Below are 15,256 nucleotides of genomic sequence, written 5' to 3'. Positions count from 1 at the left end.
TCATCTATTGTGGGGGAGGGAGGGAGGAAACAGAGAGAGGGGGGGGGAGGGAAGAAGAGTGGGGGGGGGGGGAGGCAGAGAGAGTGGAAGTATGGAGACAGAGTGGGGGGTAGAAGGTTTGGTAGCACTAAAAGTAGACGTTCTATATCAATTTTATCTTTAATGAACATAACTGTGACTATGTCGACGCCATCTGTTGAGCGCACCCGACCCTAATTCTTTTAGATGGGGAAGTGTGACGATATCATCACCAAGTGTTGAGCAAAAATAGTTGAGCGCCCCCGAACCCATTTTCTGTTCCCCGGTGGAAGGCTGTGATCTTAATGACACCTGTTTAGTTTCCTTATGCAGGCGATGAGTCACAATAACGTGGCTAAAGTAAGTTGACCAGACCACACACTAGAAGGTGAAGGGACGACGACGTTTCGGTCCGTCCTGGACCATTCTAAAGTCGATAGACTTGAGAATGGCCACCTCTACAAAATCAGACTAGAGTCAAGCCCATTCCTGATCCACTTGAGAATGGTCCAGGACGGACCGAAACGTCGTCGTCCCTTCACCTTCTAGTGTGTGGTCTGGTCAACTTAGTTTCCTTCTTATTATCCATCTGTTACTCCGCAGAAGTGATGTGGGTGGTACCTTGGTCGACAGGAATCAGTTCACCCTGAACAGTTCTGAACTCTAGACGTGTTCCAGTGGGAAGGAAGGAACTGTCAGGGGGAAAGCGCCAAGCCATTACGACTATATAGCACTTGGAAGGGGTCAGGATAAGGATTTGGGATGGGACGGGAGGCAGGAATGGTGCCCAACCACTTGGACGGTCGGGAATTGAACGCCGACCTGCATGAAGCGAGACCGTCGCTCTACTGTCGGTGTAGACTGTGATTTGTCTGTGATACTTAGTGAAGTATTGGGGAGTGGACCGACGCATCTTGGGATGGCCAAGTTGAGCTTAGAGATGGAATTAGTGTCCGTCTGTTCAGGCTTGTTATAGTGGAGGCCAGCCAGTGTGTTGCTGGAGACCTCTGGTGTTCCAACACCACGATCTCTCTTGGACCTTGGAACACTGATCTCTCTTGACCTGTGTCGACCTCGACCCGCCCACAGTGGGCATGTGACCCACAGAGTGCAACAAGGTTAGGAGAGGCGGGACCCAAGCATCAGCCTCCAACCTCCAACAGCTACCAATATCACCATGGCCAGTTTTCGTCACTGCCACCAGTACCATCACCATCATCACTACTACCATCACCACCATCATCACTACTACCATCATCACCACCACCACCTAGATCTCCAGCACAGTAACCGTCACAAGACCGACGAGGAGACCGCGGTCTCCAGCCACGACCTTTACCACACTCGCCCTCACGACGCTGGTCTCCGGACACCATCACCGGGGAGGTGGTGGAGGGAGAGATGTCTCCGTCAGCGTCGCCTGCAGGGAATAAGATGAAAACGCTTTAGATAAGACGCGGATAAATAATGGTAGTGTGTGTGTGTGTGTGTGTGTGTGTGTGTGTGTGTGTGTGTGTGTGTGTGTGTGTGTGTGTGTGTGTGTGTGTGTGTGTGTTTTAAACCTGAAATAATATCGCTGTTTGTCCTCACAATATTTGTTGAATCTACTTCATGTAAAGTTGCTAAGGACAAGGTCACCTAAGGTCAAAGGTTAAGGGCCTAAGGTAAATTAAATCCAGATTCAAGGTTATCATATAAATTTTTGTCAATGGATCGGGTCAAATGAGGTCAAAGATCAAGGTGAAGTGTTGACAAAGAATGAGATTAAAAATGCTCTTGGACAAGACTTAAACATTTAAGCGGAAACTGGAGCTGTGTAGGTCAGTTATTTCTAGAATGTTTAGCAACATTTCTTCCTCCTGTAACCTATTTCGGTCCCCAGTGTGTCCCGGTAAGGCTTTTGTGGCTCGTATTGTGGAGTGTGAGGCCTGTGTAGCAGAGAGAGAGAGAGAGAGAGAGAGAGAGAGAGAGAGAGAGAGAGAGAGAGAGAGAGAGAGACGAGAGATACGAGAGAGAGAGAGAGAGAGAGAGAGAGAGAGAGAGAGAGAGAGAGAGAGAGAGAGAGAGAGAGAGAGAGAGAGAGAGAGAGAGACGAGAGAGGTTGAGAGGATAGAGGTTGAAGAGGTAATGCATCATATAACTGATACAGGAGCTTCGCTGCTGATGGAACCTCCAACAAAGGTGATGAACTGAGGAAAGACCTCAGGAAATAAAGCCAGTTGCAATATCAGCCATGGCTAGAAGACTTGCAGGAGCGGTCACCTGTGCAATGATGACTTGTATAATGTGCTACTTGTATCGGCAAGCTACAAAATGGCTTTCCGGAACTGAAAAGCAAGAGTTACGAGGAGAGACGAGAGGCTTTAATTATTCCAAAACTAGATAAATAGAAGAAAATGTGGTGATATGATCACCACTTACAAAATACTAACAGGAATAGACTAAATTGACAAAGATGAATTCCTGAAACCAGCAAGTTCAAGAGGATACAGAGTCAAGCTAAGGAAACAGGGGCTAAGAAATATTATAACATTTTATTTTGCAAACAGAGTGGTAGACGGTTGGAACAAACTAAATGAGAAGGTGGTGGAGGCCTAAACATTCAGTAGATTCAGAGCATTATACGACAAAGAGTACTGGGTAGACGGGACACCACGAGCGTAGCTCTCATCCTGTAACTACACTTAGGTAATTACACACACACACACACACACACACACACACACACACACACAGGTGGAAACTGAGTGCCCAAATGAGCCACAGAGATATTAGAAAGAACTTTTTCAGTGTCAGAATAGTTAATAAATGGAATGCATTAGGCAGTGATGTGGTGGAGGCTGACTCCATACACAGTTTCAAATATAGATATGATAGAGCCCAGTAGGCTCAGGAACCTGTACACCAGTTGATTGACAGTTGAGAGGCGGGACCAAAGAGCCAGAGCTCAACCCCCGCAAGCACAATTAGGCAAGTACACACACACACACACACACACACACACACACACACACACACACACACACACACACACACGCACGCACACACAAACAGACCGAGTGCAACATACAAGACAAAGGACTATGCATAAAGGTAATGAGCAATGATGATACTGTAGCTGAGGCACAGACGAGGAGTCTGGCCACAGCAACACAGCCCCGCCCCCACAACACACTCCCTCTCAGTGTACCAAGTGTTAACAAGTGCCAAGGGCTCCATTAACTTGTTTACGGTGGCTGGAAGTAAACACACTTTAAATGTATAAATAAGAAATGTCGAATAACAGAATCACTGTTAACATCAGAGTGACACGAAAGGTGACGAGGCTCCTTGGACATAGAGGTGAATACTTGTAGGTGGACAGGTGAGGGGGAGAGGTAGGGAGAGTGAGAGTGACCAAGGGGAAGCCCGCCAAGGTCCTGCACCAGCTTACATGTGTGTGTGTGTGTGTGTGTGTGTGTGTGTGTGTGTCACGTCCGAGGCAGAAAATGACAAGGAGATGGACAAGGTTTCATTCACCTGCTGCCCCTGTTCACCTAGCAGTAAATAGGTACTTAGGAGTTAGAGAGCTGCTCCAGGATATGTGAGTATGTATTAGCAACATATGATACTATATACGATGGAGGAAAATAGGTCCAGAGTCAGCACATTAGGCAACCAACTATTAGAGAGGTGGGGTCCAAGAGCTAAAGGTCTATCCTGCAAGCACAACTAGGAAAATACACATGCATACAAATTCCTAACATTAACACTTGCCGCCAGAGACCTCCGTCAACACGCCGCCAGAGACCTCCGTCAACACGCCGCCAGAGACCTCCGTCAACACGCCGCCAGAGACCTCCGTCAACACGCCGCCAGAGACCTCCGTCAACACGCCGCCAAATCCCATTATCAGCCAAATAACTCACACAGCCTACGCCAAACTTTGTAATTCAATAACCAGTAAATTCCTCCACTATTCATCCCATCTTAAATTCTGCCTCAAATTCTTATTTCATACAGAATATCTATTATTAAATCCTTAAATTCTGACCACGTTTTAAATTCTGCATCAAACCTCAAAATATTAAAACCTTTCTCAATATATATAAATTATTCACCATATAAAATAACACGTGGCGTTCTCACTCTTACCTAAGACCTCGTAATGAGCATTACGTCAAGGTATATTCACGGAAAATTACGAACTCTGCATAATATCGTAAGAGAGGCTTTTTGTGGCTTAAGTAAGAGAACGCATAAACCAGAGGGGAGACTATAGCATTAAGGCTTCCCATGGACGCCATGTTTTATGGTTATCCCGGACTATACGACACCGTCTCTGCCGCCTCGGCACCCGCACACTTACACCCTTGCTACGGGCGAGGGGCCAGATTCACGACGCATTTACGCAAGCACTTACGAACGTGTACATCTTTCCTCAATTTTTGACGGCTTTGGTTACATTTATTAAACAGTTTGCAAGCATGAAAACTTGCCAATCAACTGTTGTTAGTGTTATAAACAGCCTCCTGGTGTTTCGGAGCTCATTAACTGTTTAATAATTGCAAACAAAGACGCAAAAGATTGAGATAAGATGTGCAGGTTCGTAAGTGCTTGCGTAACTGCTTCGTGAAACTGGTCCCAGGAGAGGTAGACGATCTCAGTGTTGCGCTCTACCGCTGGACGGTAGACGGACGGTCTCGCTTCGTGCAGGTCGCCGTTCAATTCCCGACCGTCTAAGTGGTTGGGCACCATTCCTTTCCCTCCCGTCCCATCCCAAATCCTTATCCTGACCCCTTCCCAGTGCTATATAGTTGTAATGGCTTAGTGCTTTCCCCTCATAAATCCCCCCTATCTCTTTCCATCCCTCCCTTTCCCTTTCTCTTCCTCCCTCTCTACTCAGTTCTTCCTTCCCTGTCTCCCTCTCTTCAGTAAACAAACAGGAGATAGATACAATAGACTCACAAACAAAGCCACCTCATAAAAGACCTCCCCCCCCCCCCCAGAGAGACAGAGAGCTGTGGGATCAGGTCGTGTTGGTCGCGTCTTTCAGAAGCCTTTGAGTCCTCGCCCCCGCCTGCAGACCCTCCTACACAATATTGCCACTCGGGGCGCCGCTGGATCATTAAGAACGACTATGAATCCGAGATTTATAAGAACGTAAACAAAAATATAAGAGAAAAACGTCATTTCTGCTTCCACCTTTACATGCAATGGTTTACGACGTATCCTTCAATGTAGATTTTAATTATATATGTAAAAATGTTTTACATCTTGTTTGTAAAAGTGTTTTAGAGTTATATAATGATTTTTCAGTCTATTTATACCTGTGTCAACATTTTGTAAGTTGGGGCATTTAATTATAATTCAAATTGGTAAGAGGATTGTTTCGTGATAAAGGTGTGCAGATCCCTGTCTCAAAAACAAGGTGTAGAGACTTGGAGGGGTAGGAAGGAGGTGGAGGAGCTGAGAGAGAGAAAGTAGCGAAGGTTGTGGTGAGAACCCGGGATCATTTGTCCTCTCATATCATATTCCTTCCTACCACTGACTCAACCAGCTGTTGGTGCACCACCCCAACCACCACCACCACAACTACCACCACTACAACTACCACCACTACAACAAGTACCACCTTTGCCCACCATTCCTACATTCCGTCGTCATACTCTTCACTAGTGTCTAGTCTAGTCATGCTGACTTAGCACTTTCACCTCAAGATTTTCACACCTTAATAAACTTTATTTAACGAAGTAACAGCAAAGAAAAATTATAAACTTTCCCAAACTGAAGACGTTGTCTGAACCTCTGAGAAAGATGTGAAAAAAATAGGCCGAATTACTAACTAAAAATTGAGGTACCTGGAACAACGGAGCCTAGCCCGACCCTGCAAGGACATCTAGGTGAGTACAACTAGGTGAGTACACACACACACCAATAAATAATATGTAGGCGTCTTTAAATGTGAGAAAGTGATCGTTTACAGCAACAAATAATTAGGGGCCAGCAGGTGTGTTAATTAAAGGAAAGCGCCACACCTGTCCGTGTCATCAACAAACACACACCTGTCCGCGTCATCAACAAGCCACACCTGCCCGCGTCATCAACAAACACACACCTGTCCGCGTCATCAACAAGCCACACCTGCCCGCGTCATCAACAAACACACACCTGTTCGCGTCATCAACAAGCCACACCTGCCCGCGTCATCAACAAACACACACCTGTCCGCGTCATCAACAAGCCACACCTGCCCGCGTCATCAACAAACACACACCTGTCCCGCGTCATCAACAAGCCACACCTGCCCGCGTCATCAACAAACACACACCTGTCCGCGTCATCAACAAGCCACACCTGCCCGCGTCATCAACAAACACACACCTGTCCGCGTCATCAACAAGCCACACCTGCCCGCGTCATCAACAAGCCACACCTGCCCGCGTCATCAACAAACACACATCTATCCGCGTCATCAACAAACACACACCTGTCCGCGTCATCAACAAGAACACACCTGCCCGCGTCATCAACAAACACACACCTGTCCGCGTCATCAACAAGCCACACCTGCCCGCGTCATCAACAAGCCACACCTGCCCGCGTCATCAACAAACACACACCTGTCCGCGTCATCAACAAGCCACACCTGCCCGTGTCATCAACAAGCCACACCTGCCCGCGTCATCAACAAACACACACCTGTCCGCGTCATCAACAAGCCACACCTGCCCGCGTCATCAACAAGCCACACCTGCCCGCGTCATCAACAAGCACACACCTGCCCGCGTCATCAACAAACACACACCTGTCCGCGTCATCAACAAGCCACACCTGCCCGCGTCATCAACAAACCACACCTGTCCGCGTCATCAACAAGCCACACCTGCCCGTGTCATCAACAAGCCACACCTGCCCGCGTCATCAACAAACACACACCTGCCCGCGTTATCAACAAGCCACACCTGCCCGCGTCATCAACAAACACACACCTGTCCGCGTCATCAACAAACACACACCTGTCCGCGTCATCAACAAACACACAATTAAGTTTTCCGGAAAGATATTTTCCAGAAATATATGTTTTACCCCCACATATGTTACATAGCTTCCAAGCCCAAGCTTCAGCTCCTGGGCACAGGCAGCGTGGCCTCGGGGCCGGGCCTGGGGGAGTAGAACAACTCCCAGAACCCCATCAAGCAGGTATATAAGCCTTTGCAACTGTGTGCCGTTTAAGGCAATGCTTCCCGACACCTTTATGTGGTGTAGTATGAGGGTAGTACTGCTTTACAGTAGCAGTGGTACCTTTATCACCTCTCTTACCTTCTCCAGGAGGTCCCTTCCCTCCTCTCTCTCAACGGGGTGAGAATAGCTTCAGCTACCTCATCCCTTTGTGTGTATTTTACCTCAATAAACTTATTTCAATTTCAATTTCAATTTCCTCTCTCTCCCTCCTACTTTATAAGGTAAACTATTGTTCATGTAGCAGTTATTACTGCAACTATGTGTAGTCACTTTAGGAGGTATAAGAGGTCTGGGGCCAGATTCACGAAGCAGTTACGCAAGCACTTACGAACCTGTACATCTTTTCTCAATCTTTGGCGGCTTTGTTTACAATTATTAAGCAGTTAATGAGCTCCGAAGCACCAGGAGGCTGTTTATAACAATAACAACAGTTGATTGGCAAGTTTTCATGCTTGTAAACTGTTTACTAAAAATAACCAAAGCCGTCAAAGATTGAGGAAAGATGTACACGTTCGTAAGTACTTGCGTAACTGCTTCGTGAATCTGGCTCCTGGGGTCCACACCCTGCCCTCACTATCCCCAGGTTGGGGGGGGGGGGTGCTGGATAGGAGACACACCTAACCAATCCCAGTGACGACAAAACGAAAAATACTGGAAACATTCTTCCCTTCGAGGTTTATAGAAGAGGGAATTAGATCAGCGAGTCCTTGTTGTCAGACGACTGTGGAGTGGCTGTCCTCCCTGGCCAGACTGGTGCAGGCTCCTGATTGGTTGTCCTGGCTACCTGTCCTCCCTGGCCAGACTGGTGCAGGCTCCTGATTGGTTGTCCTGGCTACCTGTCCTCCCTGGCCAGGCTGGTGCAGGCTCCTGATTGGTTGTCCTGGCTACCTGTCCTCCCTGGCCAGACTGGTGCAGGCTCCTGATTGGTTGTCCTGGCTACCTGTCCTCCCTGGCCAGACTGGTGCAGGCTCCTGATTGGTTGTCCTGGCTACCTGTCCTCCCTGGCCAGACTGGTGCAGGCTCCTGATTGGTTGTCCTGGCTACCTCTCCTCCCTGGCCAGACTGGTGCAGGCTCCTGATTGGTTGTCCTGGCTACCTCTCCTCCCTGGCCAGACTGGTGCAGGCTCCTGATTGGTTGTCCTGGCTACCTCTCCTCCCTGGCCAGACTGGTGCAGGCTCCTGATTGGTTGTCCTGGTTACCTCTCCTCCCTGGCCAGACTGGTCCAGCCTCCTGATTGGTTGTCCTGGCCATCTATCCTGTCTAATTATTTTCCTGACTTGCCCTGAAGAGATAGTCTGTCAGACAGTCCAGCGGGCTTGGCCTTGACCGAGCTTTATCCCTCACCACCCTCATGCCCCTGTTCACCTAGCAGAAAATAGGTACCTGGGAGTTAGACAGCTGCTACGGGCTGCTTCCTGGGAATGTGTGTATGTGTGTGTATGTGTATGTGTGTGTGTGTGTGTGTGTGTGTGTGTTAGAGAGAAATATGTGTAGTAGATATAACAGAGGAAAAATAAATTGACAAAAAAGGCGGAGTCCAAGAGCTAATTAACTCCATTCCGCAGATACAAATAGATAATACAGATAGTAAATACACACTTCCCACTTCTGTCAACTTTCTCTTCAGTTTCCCTGTGGCTCGCGACCCGATATTGGATGGATTGAGAGGTAGACGGCTATCAATCGTGGTGTTGGTCCGGGAGAATTTGTTCACTTGTCCTTGTATGAATGGTGGGTAACGACGGGTCGCAAGGCGGCTATAGGTGCTGGTGACGTGGACGGGGACGGAGAAGGAGAGGTCTGGTGGATAGGCGTACGGCTGGGAGTGTGTGGGGTAGGACACTGTTGAATCATAGGGATAGCAAAGGTTGAGCGGGGTGGATGTCAGTGGCTGGAGTATTCGGAAAAAGAGATATGGAGGGATAGGTGGAAGGGGGGGATAATAACTGTGAATAGGAGGATAGGTTTGTGGCATAAATGAGATAAATGGGGGATATTAAAGCATGAGTTGAAGAAGGATAGGATAGAACTAGTATTATACCATACACATTGTTTGGTCATATTGCCTGCGACAGGAAGCCTACTACGATCCTTTGAAGACCTACCTGGTTGATACCTGGTTGATGGGGTTCTGGGAGTTCTTCTACTGCCCAAGCCCGGCCCGAGGCCAGGCTTGACTTGTGAGAATTTGGTCCACCAGGCTGTTGCTTGGAGCGGCCCGCAGACCCACATACCCACCACAGCCCGGTTGGTCCGGCACTCCTTGAAGGAAACAATCTAATTTCCTCTTGAAGATGTCCACGGTTGTTCCTGTAATATTTCTGATGCTCGCTGGTAGGACGTTGAACAACCGTGAACCTCTGATGTTCATACAGTGTTCCCTGATTGTGCCCATGGCACAATCAGACGTTGTGGTATCAGATAGGCCCTACGTTGGCCTATCCTCTGCATCACCCATTCAGTCATGGTTTATAACCTGACTGACGCCCAGCTGTCTGCTAAGGCAGGCTATCACCAGGGGGCCAGATTCACGAAGCAGTTACGCAAGCACTTACGAACCTGTCCATCTTTCCTCAATCTTTGGCGGCTTTGTTTACAATTATTAAACAGTTAATGAGCTCCGAAGCACCAGGAGGCTGTTTATAACAATAACAACAGTTGATTGGCAAGTTTTCATGCTTGTAAACTGTTTAATAAATGTAACCAAAGCCGTCAAAGATTGAGGAACGATGTACTCACCTATTTGTGCTTGCGGGGGGTTGAGCTTTGGCTCTTTGGTCCCGCCTCTCATGTACGTGTTCGTAAGTGCTTGCGTAACTGCTTCGTGAATCTGGCACCAGTTTTCCAGTCTCGCTAAAGTGTCTAAATCTGTCTATAAATATTTGTGTTTTGTTCCTGATATTATTACTACCATTGTTAAGAAAATAAAGAATATTGTTGTCACAATGAAATAATTTTTAGATATAAAGATACAGTGATGAGTCGGCTCAAGCTGTTCTCAACACGTTCAGTACATGTTCATTACTCACTCGTCACAAGCAACACAACACAACCTGATGACAAACATTTACATGTGTGTTGTAGGAGGTTATCAGCCAACATACAACACAAGAGTTAAGCAGACTGGAAACATGGCAACACCGCCCACACAATACTCTGCAAGGAGTTAATGAATTACGTCAGAAATAACTATACCACATCCCGTAAACACACTTCCAGGGTGTGTTATAGAACGAGTGGGCGGTGAGGGCGGTGAGGGCGGTGTGGGGGGTGAGGGCGGTGTGGGGGGTGAGGGCGGTGTGGGCGGTGAGGGCGGTGAGGGCGGTGAGGGGGGTGAGGGCGGTGGTGCAGGAAGAACACTTACTGCCATACTGGAGCCATCAGGAGGGAGCCCAGGAGCTGAGATCACCAGCCACTAGCCCCGGGAGGATTGGAGCCTAATGAACCACACACGTGGGGGGGGGGTGGGGGGGGGGCGACAACCCCGCCCAAAATCAGGCAAAAGTTTTACCAGCCGCTCCAAATGGGTTCAGTGTTCCGTGTTGTCATATTAGACGACGATATAATCCACAGTATTTGAGGTAGACTTGAGTAACTGAAGGCGGCTTACAGTGTGCTCTGCTGCCCGGCGTGAATTACGTCCTCCACGTCTGGTAATTATTTAATGGCAACAATTGTAGACGATTGATTGATGAAGATTAAGCCGCCCAAGAGGTGGCACGGGCATGAATAGGCCGTAAAACAATTGTAGATGAAGATTAAGCCACCCACGAGGTGGCACGGGCATGAATAGCCCGTAAGTGGTGGCCCTTTTGAGCCATTACCAGTATCAAAAGATGATACTGGAGATCTGTGGAGGCGCAACTGCACCCTGCGTGACGGGAGATGTCTCCCGGACCAAATGGTGACCAAATGGTGGAACAATTGTATGATGATGATGAAGATTAAACCACCCAAAAGGTGGCACGGGCATGAATAGCCCGTAAGTGGTGGCCCTTTTGAGCCATTACCAGTATCAAGAGCTGATACTGGAGATCTGTGGAGGTGCGACTGCACCCTGCGTGACGGGAGATGTCTCCCGTGAATCAACAATTGTAGATTGATTGATAAAGATTAAGCCACCTAAAAGGTGGCACGGGCATGAATAGCCCGTAAGTGGCGGCCCTTTTGAGCCATTACCAGTATCAAAAGCTGATACTGGAGATCTTTGGAGGTGCGACTGCACCCTGCGTGACGGGAGATGTCTCCCGTGAATCAACAATTGTAATATAAACTCGTAATATATACTGCATCTTAGACCTTCAAGTCAGGTGGGACATGAAGATCAGGGGGCCAGATTCACGAACAAGTTACGCAAACACTTACGAACCTGTACATCTTTTCTCAATCTTTGACGGCTTTGTTTACAATTATTAAACAGTTAATGAGCCCCGAAGCACCAGGAGGCTATTTATAACAATAACAACAGTTCATTAGCAAGTTTTCATGCTTGTAAACTGTTTAATAAATATAACCAAAGCCATTAAAAGATTGAGAAACGATGTACACGTTCATAAGTGCTTGCGTAACTGCTTCGTGAATCTGTCCCCCAGGACGGGCGTAGTGGTGACCAAGGAGTCTATGGTGGTTCTCACCATACCTTGAGGTTACCTTGAGGTGCTTCCGGGGCTTAGCGTCCCCGCGGCCCGGTCGTCGACCATTCCTCCTGGTTGCTGGACTGATCAACCAGGCTGTTAGACGCGGCTGCTCGCAGCCTGACGTCTATACATGACCTCTCCTCCTGCTCCTCCTCCTGGTGGCCTGGAGGTTAAGAGGCCGTGAGGCAAGAGGGCGTCAAAGCCTGTTAGTCCCGGGGAAGACGAGGCCACACACACGTCTGCTACACGTCAGACCTGACATGTGGAATCCATTAGTGTGACGTCACGTGCCAACACCCGCTAAAGAAATGACGGGACGCCGTCAACCCATTTTCTATATATTCATTTTCAATGTGTATTAAGGGGTAAATTGAAGGAAAAACTGCTTCTCTATATAATAGTTTGAGATAATTATTAACAAGTTTTGTTAATGTGGTGTAAAGTTCATGTTTTTAACACCGAAACAATATGAACATTACTAATATAAATATCAATAACTCTAAAATATTTATAACAATAAGAGACCACACTATGTGGCACAAGGTTATGTGGGTCAGTACATAGACACCACATATATACTGAGAGGTATACCTCATCTGTGTATATACGCTGACAGTATACTTGAGTCTACCGGCTGACCTTTCCCAGAATACAACATACAACAGATGTTGTATTCGGGCACTTATTTCCTACTTGTAGAACAGGTGGATCAGATGAGAGGAAATGTTACCCAACCGTCTGTCAGGCGTTTGACCTGTTATCTTCAATCAGGTGCCTCCAAAAATCACATGAGACAAGCCCATGACATCACCCTAACAAGAGAAATGTTGAATAAAGACACTTGTACAATAGACAAAACCCAAGATGTAAGAAGATTAAAAATTCTTGAAGCAATCCAAATAAAAGTCGAACAACCTACCATGAACACCCAAATTACAGAACTATTCCCTCTACCCACCATGATAGTAAGAACAAGACAGGAACATGAAGATGCCAATATAGAAGACACTGCTCAACATGCTACGCCCACTACACCTGATTAATCTTTGTATGCGTTTCATATTCTCAAGACAATCGACTTGAGAATGGTCCAGGACGGACCGAAACGTCGTCGTCCCTTCATCTTCTAGTGTGTAGTTTGGTCAATATTCTTGACCCATTTGTATTGGCCTATTTGTCTACACCTGACCCCCAGAATGGTATAAATCCAATATTCCCTGTACTGTCCCATCACTTGAGAATGAACCATGTAGGTTCGAAACACTGTGTAATTTTATAATACGTGTAATATATTCTACAGTTAATTATTTTTTCTTCACTTCGAACGAAGATGACATTTGGAGAACTCCTCTTCCAATTAAACCAAGATGCAAGAACACTGTCAGAGGGATAGAAGCCCTAAACAAGAAAATAATCAATACAGAATATGCAGTTATATTCAATGAAACATTAATAATATTATATATATATATATACACTGTCACTGCTGACTGTTGAGGCAGGCCAGGTGAGAGATGAGGCAGGACAGGTGAGAGGTGAGGCAGGACAGGTGAGAGGTGAGGCAGGACAGGTGAGAGGTGAGGCAGGACAGGTGAGAGGTGAGGCAGGACAGGTGAGGGTGGAGGAGACACAGGCAGAAGGGAAGGAAGAGGATACGGGAATAAGATAAAACATACGAGGTAGAAAGGTCAGAAAAATGGGAAGAGAAAGGTGGAATAGGGGAGAGAGGATAAGAGGAAGCAACTGGGATTGGAGACGTGATACTGAAATAGGGAGTAGGAAGATATAGAAGAGGGAAGTAGAGAAAGAAATAAGGAATCACAGGGTTACTAAGTAGGGGGAAGGAAGAGAGGAGGAGGAGGCGGCAGGAAGGAGGTGGAACCGGGGGGGGGGGGAGGAGTGCCATTAAAGTACCTCTTACGGAGAGAGGAACAATCAATATAAGACCCCCCCCCCCTTCCTCCTCACCGTTCCTTCCCTTCCTCATCTGTAATTGTTTCTCACAAGACTTCCCGGAGACTTCAGTGAGGAGAAGTGTCTCTGTGGAGATGTGTAGTGTCTCTGTGGTGGTGGTAGCTACCAGCCACTGTGCTGGTAGCCACTTAACAAACTACTACAACAATTACTCCAGCAAATAACACGATAACATCATAAGTGCAAATATTTTTCAGTACACTCATATTTTCAAAGTTCATTAGGCTATAAGAGCCTAGTTACTCAAATGTTCCACATTTCTTTAAAATACAGTTTCACTAGATTATATTAAAGTGTCTTTCACTCAAACTCTTCCCCCCAATTACTTGACAAATATAAAACTCGTCAAATGAGGATTTCTAAAACACTTTGATCTTTGATATTTTATTCCCCCGTTCAAATCTTTAATTTCAAATAAAAAACTGTTTTCGATTTGTGCATTTCAACCCTCGCGGCGAGTCATATTTGAACCGGTTCTCGGTCCTATCAGCGTCCCACGGACCGGTTCTCGGTCCTATCACCGCCTCAGGGACCGGTTCTTGGTCCTATCAGCGTCTCATGGACCGGTTCTTGGTCGTATCAGAGCCTCATGACCGGTTCTCGGTCCTATCAGCGCCCCAGGGACCGGTTCTTGGTCCTATCAGTTCCTCAGGGACCGGTTCTTGGTCCTATCAGTGCCCCAGGGACCGGTTCTTGGTCCTATCAGCGCCTCAGAGACCGGTTCTCGGTCCTATCAGTGCCCCAGGGACCGGTTCTTGGTCCTATCAGCGCCTCAGAGACCGGTTCTCGGTCCTATCACCGCCTCAGGGACCGGTTCTCGGTCCTATCACCGCCTCAGGGACCGGTTCTCGGTCCTATCACCGCCTCAGGGACCGGTTCACGACCTGATCATCCTCATTTTCAACGTAAATGACCTACAAATAAGACTAACCTCAAAAGTCTGAAAACTCGGTGATGACTCAATGTGTTATGACAAGAATGGAGAGCTTGTCTACACCTAGAGCGGTACCACTTAGCCCCAACCACTTGGGCTGGACGGTAGAGCGACTGTCTAGCTTCATGCAGGTCGGCGTTCAATCCCCGACCGTCCACCAAGTGATTGGGCACCATTCCTTCCCCCTCCCCCCGTCCCATCCCAAATCCTTATCCTGATTCATTCTTAGGGCTAAATGGCCCTATAATGGCTTGGCGCTTTCCGCTGATAGTTCATTCCTTCCAATAAAACTTTATCCATCAAAATGGAAGTTGCAAGGAACACAGTAGACGGGAGACAGTCTACGGGAGACAGTCAGCTGGGCCAGCAGTCATCAACAGCTCATCAACCTGTACATGTGTTCTCAAATTTTGGCGACTTTGTTTACATTTGTTAGTTTACCAGCATGGGAAACCTCCCAGTCAAATG

General features: G+C 47.4%; 1 protein-coding gene across 1 annotated transcript in view; it reads right to left on the bottom strand.

Annotated features, from left to right (window-relative positions):
• Positions 1-15,256, bottom strand: part of lovit (loss of visual transmission) — a 76,364-nt gene that overhangs the window by 35,824 nt on the left and 25,284 nt on the right. Inside the window, exon 2 of the mRNA XM_069313397.1 lies at positions 1,358-1,438. The gene's annotated coding sequence lies outside the window, so the exon portion shown is untranslated. The remainder of the gene's footprint in view (positions 1-1,357; positions 1,439-15,256) is intronic.

This window comes from Procambarus clarkii, chromosome 75, assembly GCF_040958095.1.
Source record: "Procambarus clarkii isolate CNS0578487 chromosome 75, FALCON_Pclarkii_2.0, whole genome shotgun sequence".
NCBI classification, from domain to species: domain Eukaryota; kingdom Metazoa; phylum Arthropoda; class Malacostraca; order Decapoda; family Cambaridae; genus Procambarus; species Procambarus clarkii.
Note: the sequence above shows the minus strand (reverse complement) of the source record. Positions and strands in the feature narration are given on the sequence as shown.